The sequence below is a fragment of the Hemitrygon akajei genome, chromosome 4 (assembly GCF_048418815.1).
Source record: "Hemitrygon akajei chromosome 4, sHemAka1.3, whole genome shotgun sequence".
NCBI classification, from domain to species: domain Eukaryota; kingdom Metazoa; phylum Chordata; class Chondrichthyes; order Myliobatiformes; family Dasyatidae; genus Hemitrygon; species Hemitrygon akajei.
Genome location: NC_133127.1, coordinates 72,110,950 through 72,119,203, shown reverse-complemented (window position 1 = coordinate 72,119,203; position 8,254 = coordinate 72,110,950). Strand labels below are relative to the sequence as shown.

General features: G+C 41.8%; 1 protein-coding gene across 2 annotated transcripts in view; it reads right to left on the bottom strand.

Annotated features, from left to right (window-relative positions):
- Positions 1-1,179: 1,179 nt before the first annotated feature.
- The window catches only part of LOC140726433 (NEDD4 family-interacting protein 1-like), a 280,526-nt gene continuing 273,451 nt past the window's right edge, over positions 1,180-8,254 (bottom strand). For both annotated transcript variants that reach the window (XR_012098634.1, XM_073042817.1), the window contains one exon: positions 1,180-2,290. The gene's annotated coding sequence lies outside the window, so the exon portion shown is untranslated. The remainder of the gene's footprint in view (positions 2,291-8,254) is intronic.

The window sequence follows — 8,254 nt, the reverse complement described above, 5'->3', positions numbered from 1 at the left end:
AGACACAAGAGGTTGAGGATACTGGAATATGGAGCAGCACACAAGATGCTGAGCGATCTCAATGGATCAGGTAGCATCTATGGAGGGAAATGAGCAGTCAATATTTTCAGTTGAGCCCTTTCATCTGGATAGAAGTGAGATAGTATAAAAAGGTGGAGGGAAGGGATGGAGTAAGAGCTAGCAAGCAACAGGTAGATGGAGGAGGGGAGGGTGGAAATAGTGACAGAACCTGGGACATGATAGATAGAGGGGAAAAGGGCAGAAGATGATGGAAGTTGATAGCAGAGGAAGGTGGAGCATGGAATCAAGTGAGGGAGGTAGGAAAGGAATATGGGAACAGTGGGAGAGGGAAAATAATGTGAGGAATATGTGGGTACTGGGCAGATGGAGTGGTTGGAGGATGAGAAAGAAGCAAGGAGATAGGGCTGGATTGAGTATAAGAGTAACAGGGTGGATCAGGAGGAATGAATAAAAAAGTACAGAGGGGGAAGTTTACCAGAAATTGGAGAGATCGATGTTCATTCCATTGGGTCATTCCCCACCTCCACTCCATCGAGATGGAATATGAGCTGCTGTTTCTCTAGTTTGCGTTTAACTACAGCCGGACAGTGGAGGAGGATAATCATGGTGGTGGGGGGAATGGTGAGGAAAACTTAAATGGTTAGCAACCAGGAGCTCCAGGTGGCTCTGGTGAATGGAGTGCAGGTGCTTGGAGAAGCAGTCACCCACTTGTGCATGGACTCCTGATATAGTGGGGGCCGCACTGGGAGCAACAGATGCAATAAATAAGACCGATGTAGATGTGGGTCGCTGTCACATGCTGATTACAGTACATTCTCCATTGGCTTCATGATGAAAAACCTTGTTATTCACTCTTAAAAATTCTAAACTGAATTATACTATTGGATAATAACAACAATTACTTAAGGTTTGGCTAAAACTCAACTCCGATTTAACAGGGGCACTGTTCTATGTGGGCTAAAATGTCAAATAATACTAACCTGGATGTACATATTTCACTAACTGCATTCCATTTTGTAATTTCAAGGCACAAATGTCAATTACAATTCAGTGTAAAATCACTTCTTATATAGCATTGAGTCAAAAACATTCAAATACATTTTGATAGCCACTGTTTCCAAAGTAATTCACCACAATATCACTGAACTGAAGCAACACTGGTTTCTGATATATCTGCTAAATATAGCAGTTTATTTTTGCTTGGGGAACAAAATTATTTATGAAAATAAACAGATATTCCTTTCAAATTTTACTTCTTGGAAATCATCATTTTCTTATTGAAATACATTTTCACAGGTATTTTGGTTAGATTATAGGACTGCACCCCAAGATATTTTTCATATAGAAGCTCTGAGAATATTAGTGCAGTAAAGCTACCAAGCTGTGTGGAGCATTGGATCTGGTGCTGGCTTAAACTCTGCAGATGTACATTTTCATCAGGGATTTCAAGATACAGATCTGGAATGAGTCATTGCATAATTTCTTCCTCCCTAATTGAGGAATGCAACAATTAGCTGCAGAAATCTTAGAGCATTACAGCTAAGCTCTGTTATGGCAGTATGAACAGGGGCACTCAGACAAGGCATTAATATGGGATTCCTGTTGCACTGCCAGAACTTCCCAATGTAAACCCGCTAAACCATTTAGAGAAACATGCTTTGGCATCATCAAGCTAATGGCAATGCAGTATAGATTTCTTTCCATAAACAATTGTAATAGCTGTATGTTTATTTAATAATTTTAAATGTCATTGTTAAAAAATACTGATCTCAAAAATAATAACCTTGAAAATTCTAAAGACTGCAAATTATTTTTATATAATTTATTATACATTTTCATGTAGTTCAAAGCATCTGGGCAGTGAAGGTATTTTCAGCCTATTTCAGACTCATAGTGTACACATTTCAATTCTTTGGTCACAATGTATTTAGTCTTTCAAAAAGCAACAGTGCCCTCTCCTGATCAAAGAGCATTGAACAATTTTGAAGCATACCTCTAATGAATTAACAAACGATGACTATAATTTCCATTTACCAGAGTTATAAGCAAAATATTTGAAAATTATGTGAATTCTATCAGATCAATTATAAGAAGCACAGTCAGCAACAAAATGTACCCAACAGAAGTTTTTCAAGTGGCTGGGAAAGCCAAGTCCACAAAATTGAATCACTTTGCTGCTTATTAATTCATCATCTGAAATCTGTGATTCCTTTTTTTTTCACCACAGAGTGAAGCTTGGCAATACGGAAGGAAGTAGGGCAGCAAATATCTGCAAGAGAAAGCAAAGTAGGATTAATTTCCTGTAGCATTTTAAAGTCTTTGTGCATTTAATTGCTGCAGTTTTAAAGGTATTGATTATTAAGTTCTCAAAGGATTATTAACCAACTTTCTGTATAACTCTAAGAGTAGTAATGAACATGACTTTGGAACAGCACAACACAGACTACTGGGAAACTGGACTGAGGATGGAGATAATAGTTAGATTTGGTTTGATGAAAAACTCATGTATCCCACAAGTTTATTGCCTCATGCACTGTGCCAGAGGTATAGATCCGGACAAAGCATTATATACAACAATTGATAAGTTTTTCATCCCTGTAAAAATTAGAATTAAATTGTGGTGACCTCTGATTTTCATTTTGTTATCTCTGTCTGATCCACAGATGATAGAATTATGGCTCTCCTTGATCTTAGGGAGGAACACCTGAATTCTAGATTGAGGTACCATTAACACAGTTGATATCTGTGCTTGAAAGGAATGGAGGACTTCTAAGAGAGATGCACTGGTCTGTGCCAGATGTGGGGCAAGGTGAATTGGCAGAGGTGATACAGGTGAGCGAGGAGCCAGTTGGTGGCAACGTGTTGTTAAAGGCGCATTTGGACTTAGGGATGAAAATCTTCAGTTTTTAGTTAGACAATGGTGGGTGGGAGTTCAGCCAGAGGAGAGTTAGATAGTTGAGTGAGAAGGTGACAAAAGCATTAATGAAGTTTGTGGCATCTTTGTGATGGAAAGGATGATGTGATTGAACCTCATTCTGAGTTAAGTAATTTATGGACAATCTAATCCCATCAGAAACATTGACCAGGATCGACAAAAACAGGCAAGATATTGTTGTGGGCCTTTGGGCCAAAGTTCAGTGTAGCTTAATTGATAATTGGTTTATTATTATTGTCATATGTAGTGAGATAATAGTATTTGTATGCTATTCACGGAGATCATTCCATACTCAAGTACATCAAGGTAGCACTAAAGGAAAAAAAAAACAAAACCTAATGCAGAATATAGTGTTACAGCTACAGTCAAAGTGCAGTGCAGGTAGATAAATAAAGAGTAAGGACCATGAAGAGATAGACTGAAAGATCAAGGTTGATATTTCTTGTATAGGAGACCCATTCAACAATCTTATAACAGCAGATTAGAAGCTATCCTTAACTTACTTATGTAACTTACTGATGTTTAGGGCAGCAATGATGGTCCTCCACCTTTGTATGTCCTTGGCCAATATCATCCCACAAAGACCTTTCATTGCTGTTTGATCAGTCAGGGTTGTTAGCCCTGAGCTGAACCCCAAACCTAGAGGACTGGTGGACCACTCTTCATCTGGCCTCTACCTTTTGACCCATAGGCATGGGTGACCACACCAAAAACCAAAGCATAAGGCTTGACTCCAGCCAGCACGGATCTCTGGGTCATTGAGGCTCACAAACTTCCACACCACAACGAGGTTGTGGTTCTCTTGGAAGAGAAACTATCATTAAGCCTAGTGGTATGTGGATGCATTTATACTTAGATCAGGGGCTTGGTAAAGGGAGCTGCTTAGGAGGACTGATGTAGCCGAAACAGGACCTTCAACTGAATCACTGGGTTAGCCTGTTTTGAATTAGTAATTGTCTAGGAATTGAATTGCAGCTTGCTGTACATAGGATCATGAAAGAGTTAATTGCCTCTTAAATTGCTTGCTATTTCTCATCAAGGAGACTGCCAAATATTAGGATGATTCACCTTTGGGTCTGAACCCATTTCTAACGTCAGCAAACAGATTGGAAGGAAACTAGCTGTGGAGAATTTTTGGTACCAATTAAAGGTACGGGTGCCTAAAAGTTCATTGTCTAGCAGCATTAAACATATTTTACAGCAGTGGATTTATTGTGTTCAGCCTCCAAAGGATCAGAACTTCAAATCTAAAGTATAATATGCTGTCATTATTAAGTGGAATGTTTAATGCATCTGATTAGAATAATCACCACTTATAGTTCATCTGCGGATACAGGCTTGAAGAGCAAAGTCCTTTCATTAGTTGACCTTCTGATTAACTTTATCAAGATTTCTACTGGCAATTCCCTAAGGACTTCACCTTAAAAATGACATGATGCGCTGCTATGCTGTTTGAGCATCTTACAGGAAGCATTGGAAGAAAGGGAGCATGTATTCATCAGACATTTTGCACTTTCAGCTTCAGGGACAAATAAAGGAGGACTTAAGTCCAGGCAGATCATACATAGCCACTGAAGGAGACATGGAGCAAAGGGGGAAAAGGCCTAGTTGGAATCCTACCCCCACTATCCATCACCAATGGATAGGGAACAGCAGGATCTCCAGTAAAGCTCCTGAAGAACTCTCACCTGGCTCCAGAGATATACTGAAGTAGCACACTCCACATTGACAATACTAAGTAGAATCTTCCACAACGTGTGCCGATTTGTTTCCAATTTTCTGTAAAGGGTATGAGTGTGTATAACAGAGGCATGCAGCAAGGGCATTTCATAACATCAATCCTCGAGTTCAAGTTCAAGTTTAATTATTATTCAACCGTACATGAATAGAGCCAGGCGAAACAGCATTTCTCAGGGGCAAAGGTGCAGAGCAGATTACCAACAGCACATATGATTACAATTTCAGAAAAGCATACAGTCACAAATAAAAATGTTGCCCAAGTCCCTGAGTGGCATGACTGGAGATTGTCCTGGTCCATCGAGCGAACTCTGGAGGGCAGCACCAGGTGAACAATGTAAGACAGCACTGGATGAACTCCAGAGGGCTGCACTGATGGGAGGGGTTAGACCCCAATCTGATACCAATTCCTGCACACTCACAGAGACCCTTTCTCTCTCCTACACTGTCTCCTCCCCTGGGTGACTGCAACAGGTGACCCCACAGACTAGGTCCAGTCCTTGCTATAGCCAAGACAACGCAGCTCTCCTGCTTCAGTCACTTCCAATGAACCATTGAACTGGACTTGCACTTTATAAACTCTACATCATAAATGTCCAACAAGGTCTTGTGATCACAATAAAAATGTCCACGACAATCCCTCACACTGCACACCATCCACCTATGCACAAGTCCAGGTGACAACATACCAGCAGTTCAAAATAAGCCCAGTTCCATCGCTATTGAGCAACTCGCTGATGGGATAATCCTGCAGAACTTGATGTTTCTAGCATCCAGAAGTAACTTAGGATCATAAAAAGAGACATACAAGATGAACACATTTGTAATGCTGATTTGACACTGGCCTTCTTAAAGCTGGTCATATGCATACATTAACCAGCAAATGCATACATTAACCAAACACAGAAAATCTAACTCTCAGATGCTTACATTTGCAGAACAACCTCCTACCAACTACATCATTCAAAGGAGTCCTTAGCAACTTTGGAGTCTTTGGAGTTTGAGAAAAGTTTAAGTTCTTCAAGCCAACTACACTAATTTACTGGAGTGCAGAAATTATTGCAGCCAAGCTGAAATCTTTTGCCCTATTCTTTATCCTTCACCTTTGAATGACATAGATAGCTATCTTCCAGCATTTCTGGTCAGGTAAGGTGTGGAGAGGAAGGTTGCAAACTGTGATAAACTTAGAGCGGCTGAAAGATAGTGAATGGGGAAAGGCAAACAATTCTTTAGGAAGTAGATCTTTTATTTGCATAAAAGGTGCAAGATATTTTGAGATAATGAGGGATAGAATGTACAGAACTGAAAAACAGACTAGAGAACCATATCGTGAGGCCAGCATCTGTTTCGATTGGTGGAGATGACATGTAAAATTGGGTTCAAACCTTATTACCAAATCAGAAGTTATTGCAGAGAGGCTGCGTTCAGCACAGGCACATGCCCGTTGATGTGTTGAATGGCTAGCAGTGGCTGAAACTAGACAGTAATACTCTGAAAGGGGAACTGTATTATGGTTACAAACAGTCATGGAAATCAAGCTGTAAGTCAGAAAACACTGTAGCAGCAGATGTTGAATTGGAGACGGAAACAAAACCTTCTGATTTCATACATTGGTGGATGTGATGCAGAGGAGCTGCGCAGGGAGAAGGAAGACCACATCTCTGTTATGCTAATCCCAGTAAACAGACCACTCATCAGGCATTCCAGACCAGTTCAGAAGCAGGTGAAAACCTGGCCAGCAGGAGCCATCTCTGCTCTTCAAGACTGCTTTGAGCACACTGCCCTCGTTTGATCACAAAATTGCACAAAATTGAGAGGCACGTTCAGGGAGGCTGCAACTGATGGCAACTCTACCAACTTAGAGGAGTACACAGCATCAGTGACCAGCTACATCAGCAAGTACATTGATGATGTTACTCTGTCCAAGACCATCACTACACACGCCAACCAGAAGCCATGGATGACTGCAGAGGTGCGTGCGCTGCTGAGGTCCCGCGACTCCGCCTTCAGAGCAGGTGACAAGGCAGCTCTAACAACAGCAAGGGCCAAACTGTCCCGAGCCATCAGAGGGGTAAAGTGTGCACACGCCTAGCATATCCACAGCCACTTCCAGGACAGCGGTGACATGCAGCGCATGTGGAAGGGCATCCAGGACATCACCAACTACAGCACAACAGCACCTGAATGTGCAGGTGATGCCTCCCTCCCAGATGCGCTGAATAACTTCTACGCCTGGTTTGAGGTGGAAAATGACGTGGCAGCAAGGAAGTCCACCCCTCCTACAGATGATCAGGTGCTGTGTCACACCATGGCCAATGTGAGAAGAACCCTGTGCAGGGTCAACCCACAGAAGGCTGCTGGACCAGACAACATCCCCGGTAGAGTGCTCAGAGGATGTGCAGACCAGCTCGCAGATGTTCTCAGTGACATCTTCAACATCTCCGTGAGCAGCACCACCATTCCAACGTGCTTCAAGGCCGCCACCATCGTCCCCATGCCGAAGAAGTCTTCAGTGTCTTGCCTAAATGACTACCATCCCGTTGCGCTTACATCCATCATCATGAAGTGTTTTGAGAGGCTCGTCATGAGGCATATCAAGACTCTGCTGCCCCCCTCACTGGACCCCCTGCAGTTTGCCATTCTTCTATCTTGCCTGTAACGACGTACGATTTTATCTTGTTAAGCAGCCTCATGTGTAGCACCATCACAAACACCTTCTGAAACTCCAAATATATGACATCCACTACCTCTCCTTTGTCCACCCTCCTTGTTCCCTCCATGAAAAACTCTAACAGATTTGTCAGGCAAAGTTTCCTTTTACAGAAACCATGCTGACTTTGACTTATTTTATCATTAGTCTCCAAGTACCTCAAAACGTCATCCTTAATAATAGACTCCAACACTTTCCCAATCACTGAGGTTCTAGTCATCCAGGATCATGCCAGAATCAAGTGATTCTTGAAAGATCATGACCAATGCGTCTGTTATCTCTTCAGGAACCTCTCTGAGGACTTTGGGATGCAGTCCATCTGTTCCAGGTGACTTATCCACCTTAAGACCTTTGAGTTTGCAAATATTACTTCAGTAGAGCAGGAGCAGATGACAAATTTCCTTACAGTCATAGAATCATAGAAAAGTACAACACAGAAACAGAAACACACAACACAGATTCAGTCTGAGCCAAACCATTTAAATCACCTACTCCCATCGACCTGCACTGCCCCTACTATCCATATACATATCCAGACTTCAACCATTACAAGCAAAATGAAGTTCCTGTGTACAGCACATATCACAAAGTTTGCTGTGAAGCAGATATTCTACCCATTGATGTAGTTGACTGGAAAATCATACAGAGTGTAGACTTGCTTGTATCATGAAATCAGAAAATTAACCCTTTGGTACTCAGTAAGGCCTTATGTTGTTGATGGAAATAATCAAAGTGAATCCAGTTCCAGGGAATTAGATCAATGGACAGGAATTTCCTTGGGGCTGCTGTCCTTTTGCTAGCAAGGTGCCGATGCTCTACTGCTGGTTGAGCTGCTGATGTTAAAGTTGTTC